The following is a 15,166-nucleotide window of genomic DNA, read 5'->3' on the forward strand; positions in this document are numbered from 1 at the left end:
ACAAGGAGCGGCTTTGCTTAAATGAAAAAGCATGGCAGCTCTCTTTCTCTCTCAGGCTGCCTGTGGGGGGAAGGGGATGGTTTCGCTTGCACTACAGCCTACAGATAAGGCAGGCAAACACGTGCAGCAATCTCCTCCTCCCCCTTCCCAGCAGGCACGTGCTCGCTCTCTCTCTCTCTCTCTGTTTCAGCTCAGCTCAGACAGGCAAGGGAAACTGGCTTGTTCATATACCGAGTGTGTGGTTGTGAACCGAGGCAAAAGTTTGGCGATCTTTTTGGTCGTGAACCGAGTTGTACGTGAACCGGGGTTCCACTGTATAGTCTCTGTCGAATCTCTCAACATACTGCAGTAAGAACTGAGAGCAAATCCAAACAAAACACAGACAACTGCATTCCATCTGCACCACCGGGAAGCAAACAAGAAACTACAAATTATCTGGACTGATATGGCAATTGAACATCATTCGAACCCTACATATCTCGGAGTCACCCTCGCCCAGACTTTGACCTATAGAGATCACGTGAAAAAGACGAAAGTGAAAGCTAGCGCTCGTAACAATATCCTCAGAAAACTAGTCAACACCATATGGGGTGCCAACACTACAACTCTGTGCTCCACTGCATGCACACTCTGCTACTCCACAGCAGAATATAGGTGTTCAGTTTGGGAGTAGACATCAAATGCCAAAAAACTCAATCCTGTGCTCAATGAGAGCTGTCGCTACATCACAGGATGCCTAAAACCGACACCCGTCAATGCCCTCTACACCATGGCCGGGAATGCTCCCCCAGACATAAGAAGAAAAAACTAAAGCAACTAGAGGATCCCAGACACCTAATGTATGGACATATCAGTGCCGCCAAATGCTTTAAATCTTGTAAAAGCTTCATGCTCGAGAGACCTCCAGACTCAACGGCAACAGGGTTGGACTTATGGCGCGAATGCACCAGAAACTTCAACGCAATCGACGGCATTAGCACAGAAGTGAAGGGACAGCTACCTGCTGGCGTTGACCTAGACTGGCCAACATGGAAAAGCCTTAACCTCCTGCACACCAGAAGTAGTAGATCCAAAGTCAACATGACCAAGTGGGGATACTCTGATGACAGCGACCTGTGCGACTGCGGGAAAAGACAGACTCCTGATCTGCCGATTCCTGGACTAACGTGGAGGACCTCACCGTGGCCACCAACAAAGCCATAGCCTGTGCTCGCCACTGGAATGGCATATGAAAGTTTTGGTTTTAAGGACTTGAGAAGACGATGACTAATGCATTAAGATGATTTTGTGGTTTGTTTATTAAACACAGCTCTCTGAACAGAATGCCTATTACCTGATAAAGAGAAAAGGAAAATTATGTGCTATTTTGCAAGTCCCAGAAAGCACACAATTCATCTAGGCAGCTCTATAGAACATACTAAACTCTGCCGAGAGCATACATTAATGTGCTTTAATTTAGTTTCAACAGTGGATGTATCACTCGAGTTCCATTTCACTGGATGATGTGCATTTACTCCCCAGTAACCTACCATATAAACAGAATCTCTATTTAGATGAACTTATATAAAATGTCTACTTCTCTTCAGGCCAATAATTTTTTGTTAATAAAGTTAATTTTAAAATGCTTGATTAATATTTACTGCATAATATCAAAGTTAATGTGCCTCCAGTGAATGCACTGTGCCAGAAGGACAACTGCATTGAGAGAACATCCCACTTTCACACATCACTCTGTGCAATGTACGATTATAAGATTAGATCATCAGTCACAGATGACACTGCTATTCATTACTTGCTACCTCTATATGTGGTTAGGCAGACCAAATAAGTAAATGTACACTGTACAATATATGTGCATTTTGATGTATGTGTGTATTTATTGATATGCTTAGATTGCCTAATTACCAACAACAATGGTGCAGCATGACTCCAAGAGCTTGATCGCAAATGTTGCCCATAATGCAGTATTCCCAGTAGTCAAAATCATCATATGTTGATCACATTTATACCTAAGATAGATAGATAGATAGATACTAAATTAATGCGAGCCACTCCAGAGTACTCTAGATATTACTCTGAAACCATTGTTACTAAGGACATTTTAATATCTAGTTTGTTTGGGGCGATTTCTTCAAACTCCTGTGTGATTTCCCCAAAAGTATGGTTTGTTTAGATGTGAACATAATTTTACTCTGGTGTGAATTAAAACAACTGGACTAAGACCCTTTGGAAAGGGTTGTCTTGGTGCAGTACCAAGTGAACCCTGGAGCAGTATGCATAAGGTATAAATGTGATTCAGTGCAACATAGGACAGATCTAATTACAGAAAATACTGTGCATTATGGGAGAAATTGTGTGCGCTGTGGTAGTCGAGCTAAGTATCTGCTGTTGATAATTCACACCATAATGAGCAGAAGGTTAACATGGAGCATTAAAAAAAATCGTACAGGAGTTGAAAAAGAAAAAGAAAAAAACCTGTAAATTCACTTGTGGACCATTCTGATCAATCAAAACAAATACAGAGGTGTTGAGAAACAACTAAGAGTGTTGTTCAGCAGAGCTTGTATTCTTTTATACACTTGCCCAACATTTTTCTATCATACATATTAACAGTTATTCAATAAAAGGCCTTTTAAGAGCTCACAGAGCTGTGCTTATTAAATAAACCAAATAATTTTGGAAAATTAGTATTAGCAGTATGCAAACACAGCTGTTGTTGACCCTTCATATTTTTTCACAGAGAAAAAAAATGTTTCTGCCAAAAGAAGAGGTCCATGATGTGCAAGTGGATTGTTTATCGATATGTTTAATTCTGTTGAAAGTTTGCAAGTTTGAAATGCACCTGGAAATTGAAACAAAGTAACAAATCAACCCTTGACTTGGAACAAAGCAAACAAACAGAGTAAGAGAGTGAAAACACCTTAACTGTTCTTAGTCTGGTTGTTCTGGTCCATACCCGAGTGTGACAGGTGTGTTCACATCTACTTAAACAAACCAGAATATGGGGCAAATCACTGTAGAGTTTGAAACAAGTGCTCCAAACCAAAGAAGTACGAAAGCACCTTAAATGTCTAATTCAGCCCAATTACAGGGGGCTGGAAATACAAGTATGACTTAGGTTAATACTTTGGCACAATGATTAAGTTATATTAAGAGTGGGGTTTCTTGTAGTATTTTGTATTTTATTCTGGTTTATTGTTGCTTACTCTATTTCAATGCTTTGTATATTCTATATTTATCATTATTTAGTGTTTTATGTGGATATTATTTGTGTCCAATGTTATACTGTATATGCTCTTGTTGTTCTTTCTAAATTATGTGTGTGTACTGGCATTGTTTTTTTTTTTTTCCAAAACATCTCAAATAAATAGAGAAATAGTTAAGCAAGTCATACTCTACAAATATTTGGCATATTTGTGAATCAAATTAGATTTTCTGACTGTGCTCCAGGGTCAAGAAATTTCAACAAGGACCTAATAAATGAACTATTATGTAATAATAAAGAATATGGTAGGATATTTTAAATACCAATGTCTTAGTATTCATGTGAAGAGTGTAGCTTCTTCCTTTTAACTGTATGATTTTATTTCAACTTAAATGTTAATAATTTGGACATGAGCATCAGTAGGCTGTGTGCCCTAGAACCAAGGTACTCAAACTATTGTAAAATTTCAATAATTTAACGCTCTGATGCTGATCCTTCTGATCATAAAATAGGTCATTATGATAGCAATTGACAAGAAGAATTCATAATTAATTGCAGAAGTACAGTATTTGAAGGATCCTTTAGAGGGCCTCTTTCTCTTGCACAAAAAACTAATCAGCACATTGTCATTTCATAAAAGGCTTAAGTTCATAGTTTGTTATTTTTCTATCCAGCCATTTTAGCTTTAGACCATCCTCAAGAAACTGTGACACACAGACACACATACATCCATCAATGTTTTCAGTACCATGGGATCTTAAAACATTGAGATCCTTTGAAAACTAGAGATTGACATTTTTGACAAATCTAAAGCTTTCTTTCCTCTTCCATAGATGATAGGTTATGATGGGGGAAGGTGCAAAGCAAAAAAAAAAAAGCTAAAGTTAGTATGAATAGAGTAAACTGCATACATTTTTTATCTCATCATAAAGGATGTACTGGAGCAGAGATTTTTATGGCTGGATACCTTTCCTAACAAGTTCCTTTAGCCACATTTAACACCACACAGAGGGACAGTCCTCTTATCCTAACCCCAGGTTGAAGGCGTAATATGATAAAAAAATTACTCAGAAATGGTTTGAGGAACATGACAAGAGTAAACTGCATACATTTTTTTTTATCTCATCATAAAGGATGTACTAGAGCAGAGATTTTTACGGCTGGATACCTTTCCTAACAAGTTCCTTTAACCACATTTAACACCACACAGAGGGACAGTCCCCTTATCCTAACCACAGGTTAAAGGCATAATATGATAAAAATTACTCAGAAATGGTTTGAGGAACATGACAAAGTGTTGATGTTGACTTGGTCTCAAGATTCTGCCGATTGCAATCTGATTGAGTATCTGTGGAATGTGCTGGAAAAACAACTGAAATCCATGGAGGCCCAACCTTGCAACTTACATGACTTCATTTGCTGCTAACAACTTGGTGCCAGATACCACAGAACACCTGCAGAGGTCATGTGGAGACCATACCTTGACAGTTCAAAGCTGTTTTGGCTGCATGAGGGGGACCTACACAATATTAGGTAGGTAGTTTTATTGTTGTGGCTAATCAGTGTATATCATTGTGCTCAGTGTTCCAATCTTAGGACACACATTAGCCATGCGATGAAATGGGGACATGGGACTGGCTTTTTCCATTGTTTGAATTCACGCTCATAATTATGCATGCATAATTAGCCATTTGGCACTGTGCAGGCAGCACATAGGGATCAGTGTTATACTTCCAGTGGCTTTACTCATAATACTCTTATTATGGTCAGCTAGTGTACTCCTCAAAATAAAATACTGTGTTGTTTTTTTTTTTTTTTTTAATGCAGGGTGGAAGGCTGGAGTACTGGTTGGGTCATGACATTACACATGCATGAAGCAGGTCAGCAATATCCTTAATGTACGCATGCACGAATGTTCTGCACATGGCTATCCCTGCTCTGTGAAGTCATACTTGTCTTGTACAGAATCACGGGGTGTCCAAGCCAGTTGCAAGGCAAATTTCCAGGAAAATAATCTGTGAACAAGATCACTGGCAAACACAGCATATTTGCTGCAAAAAATGATTTGGCTAATTTTTACGATCAACACTAGTCATGAACACTGCACATACAATAACTGGGTATCTGAATGAAAGTATATGCATATGCGGATGACAGGTTTGTGCCAATACAAAGTATTTCTCAAGATCTATAAAAATGTGATATTTAGCACTTTCACAGTATCTACTTTTAACAAAGGCAAAATCCACAAACTGCAGACTCTACAGCAGCATCTAATATGCTTGTCCTTGTGAGCATTAACTTAAGTGTTGCTTCTTAAATTGATAAGAAATGCTACCGGTCCAAACATGTACTACAGTATATGTGAATGTCTGATTATTCACAAACTCACATTAGGCACTGATCTACTTTAGGCTTAAGGACAGATATGAATACAAAATGATTTTTATTCTTACCTTCAAGAAAAGTTTAAAAATCCTGCAAACTCAGATGAAATCCACAAGAGGGCAATGTTATCTTGTGCACATTATGATCATATAAAGAAAAATCTGCTCCACTAATATATTAATACATTTCCAGCATTCTCTGACATGATAAATATGTTATCTGGTGCAGCTGCATGCCACACTCTGGTTATTCAAAAAAAAAAAAAATAAATAAAAAATACTGCAATGACTGAGCTCCATGCTGCCCTGGATGTTAAACCAATCCATCCTAAAAATTTCATGAAGGTTGGTACTTGGGAAACTGGTAACTATAAATTGTGAGTAAGGTTGTGTGAGTGCTTGTGCCCCATGATGGGCTAGCACTCTGTTGAAGGATGATTCATGGCTTGTACCAAAGACTAGAGATCATATAATTAACTGCATTGAAAGGGCACACAGAGATATAGTATATGAATACACTTCCATACTGGAATCCCTTCTTATTCTTAATAACACTTTTCTGTTTTAAGCATCATTTCAAAATATTTTACAATACAACACTTTAGTACAAATGATCAATTTTATAAACAACTACTGTCTGTTTTACTTGCCTATCCAGAGCTCCAAATTGGTCAGAAGCTGGGAAAGAACTAGCAGATTTTAAGTTTTAAGACCTTGATACAATAGTGTCTTTGTTCATGTAATTAATCTTCAGTATGATGCCATTCATACAGTGCCACTTACCACAAAAAGTGGTTTATAACATGATTAGAAGAATGCCTATAATTTAAAATGTTATCCTTTGTTGCTACAGCAGACAAACCAACTGATACGTCTGTCTGGAAGCAACCCAAGGCAAAGACAGTCGCATGCTTTTTACTTGGCAGAGTTGATTCACACATGCAATTATATAAAAATATATATATATATATATTTTCCCAAACTACCTAACAAAGTATATACTACATAGAGTCTTTAACAAGTTACCACAATTTAAAATATTAGATAAGTTAGTTAAACACATAATTGTAAAAAATCTGGAAAATATTTATATGTTTCATCAAGAACAACCATCAGACATCCTGCATAGTAAATTTGATTTGTTTTTTTTTCCTCACTATAAACATTCATCCTGCCAAAATAATGTTTAAACAAAAGATAAGACATTACACAAAAATAATATTTACAGGTTAGGAACTACCAGTTACTCCACAATATGGCATTATTCCATTACTCTGGCTATGTGGTCACAAATTGACAATAGCAAAATTATGTTATGTTTTGCATTACATAAAGTGATTTAAATCTACAATTTATTTCTTTTTTTGACTAAGATGAAATCACATCCTTATATGCAAAAAACGGCAACTAGCTACACCAAACCAGAGTAATCCAGGACTCAATACATCTCGTTATTTTTTTTTTATTTTTATTGTGAAGATGGATTTCAAGTGTCTTGGCATTCTTGATTATAAGTTACAATGCACAGCACATTCCCTGGTTCATAATGTGTCCTTTGTGTAGGATTAGTCCATGTAAGATGATTATTTTCTGTAGTGGAGCCCACAACCCATAACAGACATACAAAAGATTCATGCTTAAAAATGTTATTTGAGTAAATACAAATATGAGGTTAAAATGTTGCTATAACACATACAGTGCATCTGGAAAGTATTCACAGCGCATTACTTTTTCCACATTTTGTTATGTTACAGCCTTATTCCAAAATGGATTAAATTCATTTTTTTCCTCAGAATTCTACACACAACACCCCATAATGACAACGTGAAAAAGTTTACTTGAGGTTTTTGCAAATTTATTAAAAATAAAAAACTGAGAAAGCACATGTACATAAGTATTCACAGCCTTTGCTCAATACTTTGTCGATGCACCTTTGGCAGCAATTACAGCCTCGAGTCTTTTTGAATATGATGCCACAAGCTTGGCACACCTATCCTTGGTCAGTTTCGCCCATTCCTCTTTGCAGCACCTCTCAAGCTCCATCAGGTTGCCACTCCTTTGATATCTTGGCTGTGTGCTTTGGGTCGTTGTCCTGCTGAAAGATGAACCCTCGCCCCAGTGTGAGGTCAAGAGCGCTCTGGAGCAGGTTTTCATCCAGGAAGTCTCTATACATTGCTGCAGTCATCTTTCCCTTTATCCTGACTAGTCTCCCAGTTCCTGCCACTGACAAACATCCCCACAGCATAATGCTGCCACCACCATGCTTCACTTTAGGGATGGTATTGGCCTGGTGATGAGCGGTGCCTGGTTTCCTCCAAATGTGATGCCCGGCATTCACACCAAAGAGTTCAATCTTTGTCTCATCAGACCAGAGAATTTTGTTTCTCATGGTCTGAGAGTCCTTCAGGTGCCTTTTGGCAAACTCCAGGTGGGCTGCCTTTTACTAAGAAGTGGCTTCCGTCTAGCCACTCTACCATACAGGCCTGATTGGTGGATTGCTGCAGAGATGGTTGTCCTTCTGGAAGGTTCTCCTCTCTCCACAGAGGACCTCTGGAGCTCTTATAGAGTGACCATTGGGTTCTTGGTCACCTCCCTGACTAAGGCCCTTCTCCCCTGATCGCTCAGTTTAGATGGCCGAGCAGCTCTAGGAAGAGTCCTGGTGGTTTCGAACTTCTTCCACTTACGGATGACGGAGGCCACTGTGCTCATTGGGACCTTCAAAGGAGCAGAAATTTTTCTGTAACCTTCCCCAGATTTGTGCCTCGAGACAATCATGTCTCAGAGGTCTACAGACAATTCCTTTGACTTCATGCTTGGTTTGTGCTCTGACATGAACTGTCAACTGTGAGACCTTATAGAGACCGGTGTGTGCCTTTCCAAATCATGTCCAATCAACTGAATTTACCATAGGTAGACTCCAATTAAGCTGCAGAAACATTTCAAGGTTGATCAGGGGAAACAGGATGCACCTGAGCTCAATTTTGAGCTTAATGGCAAAGGCTGTGAATACTTTTATGTACATGTGCTTTCTTCGTTTTTTTATTTTTAATAAATTTGCAAAAACCTCAAGTAAACTTTTTTTCACATCATTATGGGGTGTTGTGTGTAGAATTCTGAGGAAAAAAATGAATTTAATCCATTTTGGAATAAGGGTGTAAAATAACAAAATGTGGAAAAAGTGATGCGCTGTGAATACTTTCCGGATGCACTGTATTTAGTCTATCAACTTATTTTCTCAATATACTATTAAACTTCAATCATAAGCAAAATCTTTTGAATAGTATTCAGTTCTCAAATACTGGTAACATTTACATATTAATTAATTATGGTGAAAAATTCCTGTGATGCTTCACATTTACTTAGATTTCCGATTTTAAGAACATCAGCCTTCTTTTCTTTTGATCTTGGTGCTTTGTTGCAACACAGGCAGAGATGACGACTGTCAGTAAGGGCACAAACAAAGTGTCCAGAGAAGTTTATGAAAACTGCAAGGATGATGTCCGAAGTGGTGACAATGGAGGATTCTTGCTTCTCTGTTCTTTGCTTGATCACATTAGTTTCTCAATTTTACCTCGGTAAAAAAATCAGGCTGAGAGCACTCTTGTCAGATGGAGTGAAGGAAACAGTCCTAGTTTACCTGATTACTTGATTTTAGTGACAGCTCCTGCAAACTTTATGTTCCATATTAAGCTTTATTTGCTGTAACATTGTCAAAATTATTATAAACCCAAATGCATGACTTAGATGTGGATAGAGCAATTGTGATAAGAATCTCTGCTGGAGTACAACTTATTCAAAAGTCACCATCAATTGGAATGCATTTTATCATGCATATACTAATAAAATTCTATGTTTCTGCATTCCACTATATAACACATTTACTATTGCTGTATGACTTCTAATACATACAAGGTCAAAAAATTGAAAAGTGCAAAAATGAAAAACACTAAGAAATCCTTTTACTTGTTTTCAGTATATTTAAGATTTTTACACTGTAACACATTAATGTATTTACTTCTGTCCCCACCTGTACTAAATGTAATTTATTAAAAATGCTAGCAATGGAACACTAATTCAAATTTGCTCTTAATATGCTGAAAATATCACACTGATACTCCCAAGTAACTAAATGTAAATGCAACTCCAGCTAAACACTTGTGCTCAACTATGGATACACAAAAATAGGCATACTTGTAAACTGTATCATTATTAAAAACAATTCCAGTTTAAGTAGGCATTAAAAAGCACTGACATGGTACAATTTTGACTTAATGTGAAAAATGTTGCTCACCAACATTTTTTATTTCAATTCTGTTAACTAGGAAAGCTGTCAATTACAACATGCAGTAAGGCAACTAAAGCTTCCTGAATTTTATGCTTCTACTAACAACTTTAATGAGGTGAGACTGCAAAACTCTATTACATGTAACACTTAAATACCCACTCTGACTATTTTATTACCACAAACTGTTCTTCTAGTGTGTGAAATAGTACTTGAATAGAATTTGGCTTTTCCTACAGTTGACCCTACTTGAGAATAATAATTACTCAATGGCTGTGATAAAGCGGTTTCCCAAAGGTTTTTGCTTGTAGATCAAAGGCACTGCAATTTTCCTCTTTCCACAAGATGGCACATACAGCATGGGGACGTTTTGAGCAAGACTTTTTTTTTTTTTTACATGCAGTGTATTTGGGGTCTCTGCATTGCAGTTAATTAATTTCTTGTCTTGCTTTGGATAGATTAAACAGTTATTTGTATTTAACAGCATTCAGGTTTTGTTTAAAAATAAGCTATATGTACTTCAGTATCTGGCATCCATGGCAAGCTGTAAAAGCACAACACACACAAAGAATTAGGACTAAATCTACATATCATATTGGTTACAGAACAACAGAAGTGTTTGTATTTTTATTTAATACAGCAGACTTTAAGATAAAAACTATTATAAAATGCTATATACTATACTACCAAAATGTATTACTGTAATTTCACCATTAGAAAATTCAATAGAGCATTTACACAATTAATGTTAATTTTAAAATGTATGTTTCAAGTTTTACTACTATCACAAACTGCATTAGAAAGCTGTTAATTACTGGGACCTTTAGTTTGACATCAGTTTAACATCTCAATTCCTAAGCACTCCTCTTCAATTAAAGAAAGGGACATTGGTTTAACTTGTAAATGCAAGTTTCCGGTACTTTTCTTTAGTTTAACTTCTTTTAAATAAACAACTTTTCCTGCTTTTCTACAATCACATTACGGCAGATGCACCAAGTATAGATTCACTCTTCTTCAAGAGAATTGCGATCAGAAAGGCAAATCAAATTATTCATTTTCCGTAGTTCAATCCATTCTGGGAAATACCCAAAAATGATAAGAATATTATATTCAGATTTCTGCACAATGGTGTACAGCTCAATGTATGAAAACATTAGCCTGATCTGCTCTACTTACTACAACACGCAGAACATAAAAGGGGAATAACAGTTTGTGAGAAAACTCATAGCTAGACTGGCCCACAGGGTACTTGGCTTTTATTCCCCCTGTTTACTATTTGATATCCATGAAATGTGAAGTTTAACTTTTTAAAAAATAATTTGCCTAACCTCACATTCTTTAATCCAAACTCAAAATGGATAAACCATCCATGAACATGTTGACTGTCAGCTTCAGAATAACCTTCTACAAAAATAAAATAAAAAATGCACCGCTTTGTACTTTTCAAGTATAATCCTTTTGTGTGAGTGATCAAACACAGTCACACAATCAGCATTTTTGATCAATTGTGTGAGCTACAAAAATATTTGAAAAAATCTACAGTGCCCCACATAATATTTGGGACAAAGACACATTTTTCCTTGATTTACCCTGGTTAAATCATAGTTGAAGTGCACATTGCATATTTCACTTATGGGTATTTGCGTACGTCTTAGTAACACCAAGTAGAAACAGCAATACTATTTATACAAGGTAAACTCCATTTTAGGGCACCATAATGTTTGGGACAATTAATGTCACAGGCATTTGTCATTACTCGGGTGTGTTTCATTGCTTCAGCAAGGCAGGTATAAGATACCTATGCCTACTTTTGGCCTTTGAAGTCTGCATGTGCCAATGTACAACATGAGTACAAGAACCGTGTCAATGAATATTAAAGAAGCCATTACGAGTGAAAAACAAAAGTAAAAGCACTAGAGACATTGGTAAAAACTTAGGATTACCTAAATCAACTGGAATATCATTAAGGAGAAAGAATTTACTGGTGAGCTCAGTAATTGCAAAAGGGACTGATAGGCCGATGAAGACCCCCACTACTCATGACAGAAGAATCCTCACTAGGGTAAAGAGAAAGCTCGAAACACCTGTCCAACAGATCAGAAAAAGTCTTCAGAAGGCAGATTTGTGTGTGTCAGAGATTACTATCCACAGAAAACTTCATGAACAGAACTACAGAGGACACACTGCAAAATGCAAACCGCTATCTTAATGATGATGGAACTGTTGACGGCAGTGTATGATAACTTCTGATATATATCAAAACGTTAGCTCAGGTTTCAGTAAATGCATCCAAACATTGAACCTACAATAAGATGATGGTCCAAAAAATCCTGCTAAGGCAACACAGGAGCTTTTTAAAGCTAATAAATGGAAACAAGGCTGCATTAGGAACTTAGCAGAGCATTACAAGGGAAGATACCCAGCACCTAGTGACATCTATGAATCGCAGACTTTAAGCAGTCATTGCATTGCATATGCAACAAAGAACTAAATATGACTTCTTTAACATGCCTACAATTGCTATGTCCCAAACATCATGGTACCCTGAAAGGTGGGGGGGCGGGGTTGTAGGGGTTCATGTCATTTCTGCATGTCGTAATTTAATTAAAGTCTACAATGTGTACTTTAATCACATCTGAATCATTTGATTTGTAATTTGAAACTATGGAGCGGGGCAGATTGCTTATTTTTGTGAATAATTCTGTTGATTTTCATTGGCCAGAGCAGAAACTAACAGTTCCAAAGTCATTGCTATTCAAATTCATAGGCCTACATTTTTAACTGACTAATGTTAATCAAAAACAATAAAAATACCATTTTGTTAATAGACATGCAGAATTTTACAAAACATGGTACTTACAGTATAGCAGACTATTATTGGATTTATATGTCCCTCTGGTGCCATTTTTTTTACACTTTAAAGTGACTGAAGGCTGTAGTTTACTGCATGATACTTTCTAAGTCTGCACATTTTTTGTCTGTCATCTGATTTTGTGTATGATGGCAAACATATTCTCTCACCAAGGAACAGCTCAGCTCTCTGTGAAAAAGACAATGGGTGTCGTATATAAACGGTGCATATGCTCAAAAATGTTGCAAACATTGTGAGATTTCTAAACTCTTTTGGGACTCTCCCCAAAGAGACAACACGACAAAGATCGTCCTGAAGCGCGATCATTGCATCTGTAGAAGACTGCTTATCTGTTGCTGGGGCAACCGCAGGCTCACAGTGCTGCAGCGGCTCGCAGTGGAAGCAAATCCAAATCAATTGCAGTCTCGTTATAAGCGCCTGTCGTTGATGAGTGATGCAAGGAACATTATAAATGCAGGGAACAGTATTATCTATACAGTATCTGTTCAGATTAAAAAGAAAACAGACTTAGAAATGTTAGCTTGCTGCTGCTCGGAAGGTGCCTGTTATAATGTTATGATTGTGGCTCTGGACTCTGAGGGTAACTTATATTTCTATAACAAACTAGATAAAATGTTAATGCCCTGGCAGTGGCAAACAGCTTTGGTTTTATATTTGACTAGCAAAATACCCATGCTTCGCAGCGGAGAAGTAGTGTGTTAAAGAAGTAATGAAAAAGAAAAGGAAACATTTTGAAAATAACGTAACATGATTGTAAATGTAATTGTTTTGTCACTGTTGTAAGTGATGAGTTTTGCTGTCATATATATATATATATATATATATATATATATATATATATATATATATATATATATATATATATATATACTAGCAAAATACCCGCGCTTCGCAGCGGTGAAGTACTGAATTAAAATTTTTATTAAGAAGAAAATTTTACCTTTTTAAACTGAGGGAAAATATGCCAATAATTATTTGTTAAGGATCTCTTTGTATACCATGTTGTCAGTTCGGCCCTCCGGTTGTAATATGACCAAGCTGTGAGCTGAGCTTACTCTTGAGCATACAACTTACAGTTGGCCATGTGAACAGCAATCTTGTCTCAAATCTCACAGCTTCAATTGCTGCTGTCATAATCGGTTTGAGTTTCATGGTTTGTTTCAATTATGACAGTATTTGCAGGATATGTATTGAAGTGACATTCAGCATCTGCCAAGCGTTGTAAGCACACAACTGGTTTCAGCGATAAAATCACATCCAGCTTTTGAGAGTTTAAACATTCATAAACATCAAAGTGTCCACTACTGAAATCGTCACCTGTGAATCTAAGATGTTTAAGAGGCATTGGCGGTTGTCGAAAGGTGTAAAATATTTGGCCATTTCGGTACACTTGAAAGCGACAACCGAACAATTCAGCGGCAGCCATCAACTCACATGCAGAACCATAGGTGAAAGGCTTAAGCATTTCACTCTTCTAGTGCTCCTGTGTAGTATAATTATCTCCTGTACTGTCATCAGTCCACACCTTGAACCTGTCCCAGTCATTCAATACATAAGACACAATGTTCCTCTGGATATCAAGAGTAAGCCTGATATGGCCGTGCAATATATAACAAAGAGAATGGAAAAGGTAGGTGGTATCTCTGGGCATGGAAACAACTCGGCAAGTGATAGTTCTTTGATCGATAGTGATCATCTTGATAGACATGGTAATGGGGGTTGGAATGATAAAGGAAATGGGTATCTGAGCAATGTAAAGTAAGTGTAAAATACCTATACAATAACTATAATTGTAATAAACAAACAATAAAACAGCAGAGAAGCCGTGGATTAAGCAAAAAGGCTGTAGTTATCAGTAGGGAGACGTGAATCCCGTGGCGAAGCAAGGAAGGGAATGTAGAGACTGGAGTGACGGACGGCCTTATATAGGCAGGCAGCCAACAACGTGGGAGGCGTTGGGATGGGGGACCCAACGCCGCCTCACACGGCGACCGAGCTGCAGGCTATGGACGTATATATGTACGTAAGTAGGATTCAGTTAGCGTTGGGAACCCGTGTACCAAATTTCTTGAAGATGGGCCCATAAGTAACAAAGACTGTTGAAAAGTTCAATATGGCAGCCGACAGTGGCATCATACCACCGAAATAAGTACCAAATTTCAGCCTTCTACCTACACGGGAATTTGGTTTCAGTTAGTGCAGGGAGCCGCCTACCAAATTTCGAGAAGATGGGGCCATAAATAAGAAAGTTCAATATGGCGGACGTTGTTGATCGTTATGACCGTTACGCGTAGAATTTCGAAATGAAACCTGCTTAACTTTTGTAAGTAAGCTGTAAGGAATGGGCCTGCCAAATTTCAGCCTTCTACTTACACGGGAAGTTGGAGAATTAGTGACGTTTGGAAAATTCAATATGGCGG

The 15,166-nt window shown here is 37.4% G+C and overlaps 1 long non-coding RNA gene across 2 annotated transcripts in view; it reads right to left on the reverse strand.

The window, feature by feature from the left end:
* LOC120529504 overlaps positions 1 to 15,166 on the reverse strand; it is a 128,976-nt gene that overhangs the window by 62,417 nt on the left and 51,393 nt on the right. Inside the window, exon 1 of one of the 2 annotated variants that reach the window (XR_005633761.1) lies at positions 12,735 to 12,906. The exons of the other annotated variant lie outside the window; for it this stretch is intronic. This is a non-coding gene — a long non-coding RNA (uncharacterized LOC120529504). Of the gene's footprint in view, positions 1 to 12,734; positions 12,907 to 15,166 lie in introns of those variants that run through there. 2 annotated transcript variants of the gene reach the window in all.

This window comes from Polypterus senegalus, chromosome 5, assembly GCF_016835505.1.
Source record: "Polypterus senegalus isolate Bchr_013 chromosome 5, ASM1683550v1, whole genome shotgun sequence".
NCBI lineage: Eukaryota > Metazoa > Chordata > Cladistia > Polypteriformes > Polypteridae > Polypterus > Polypterus senegalus.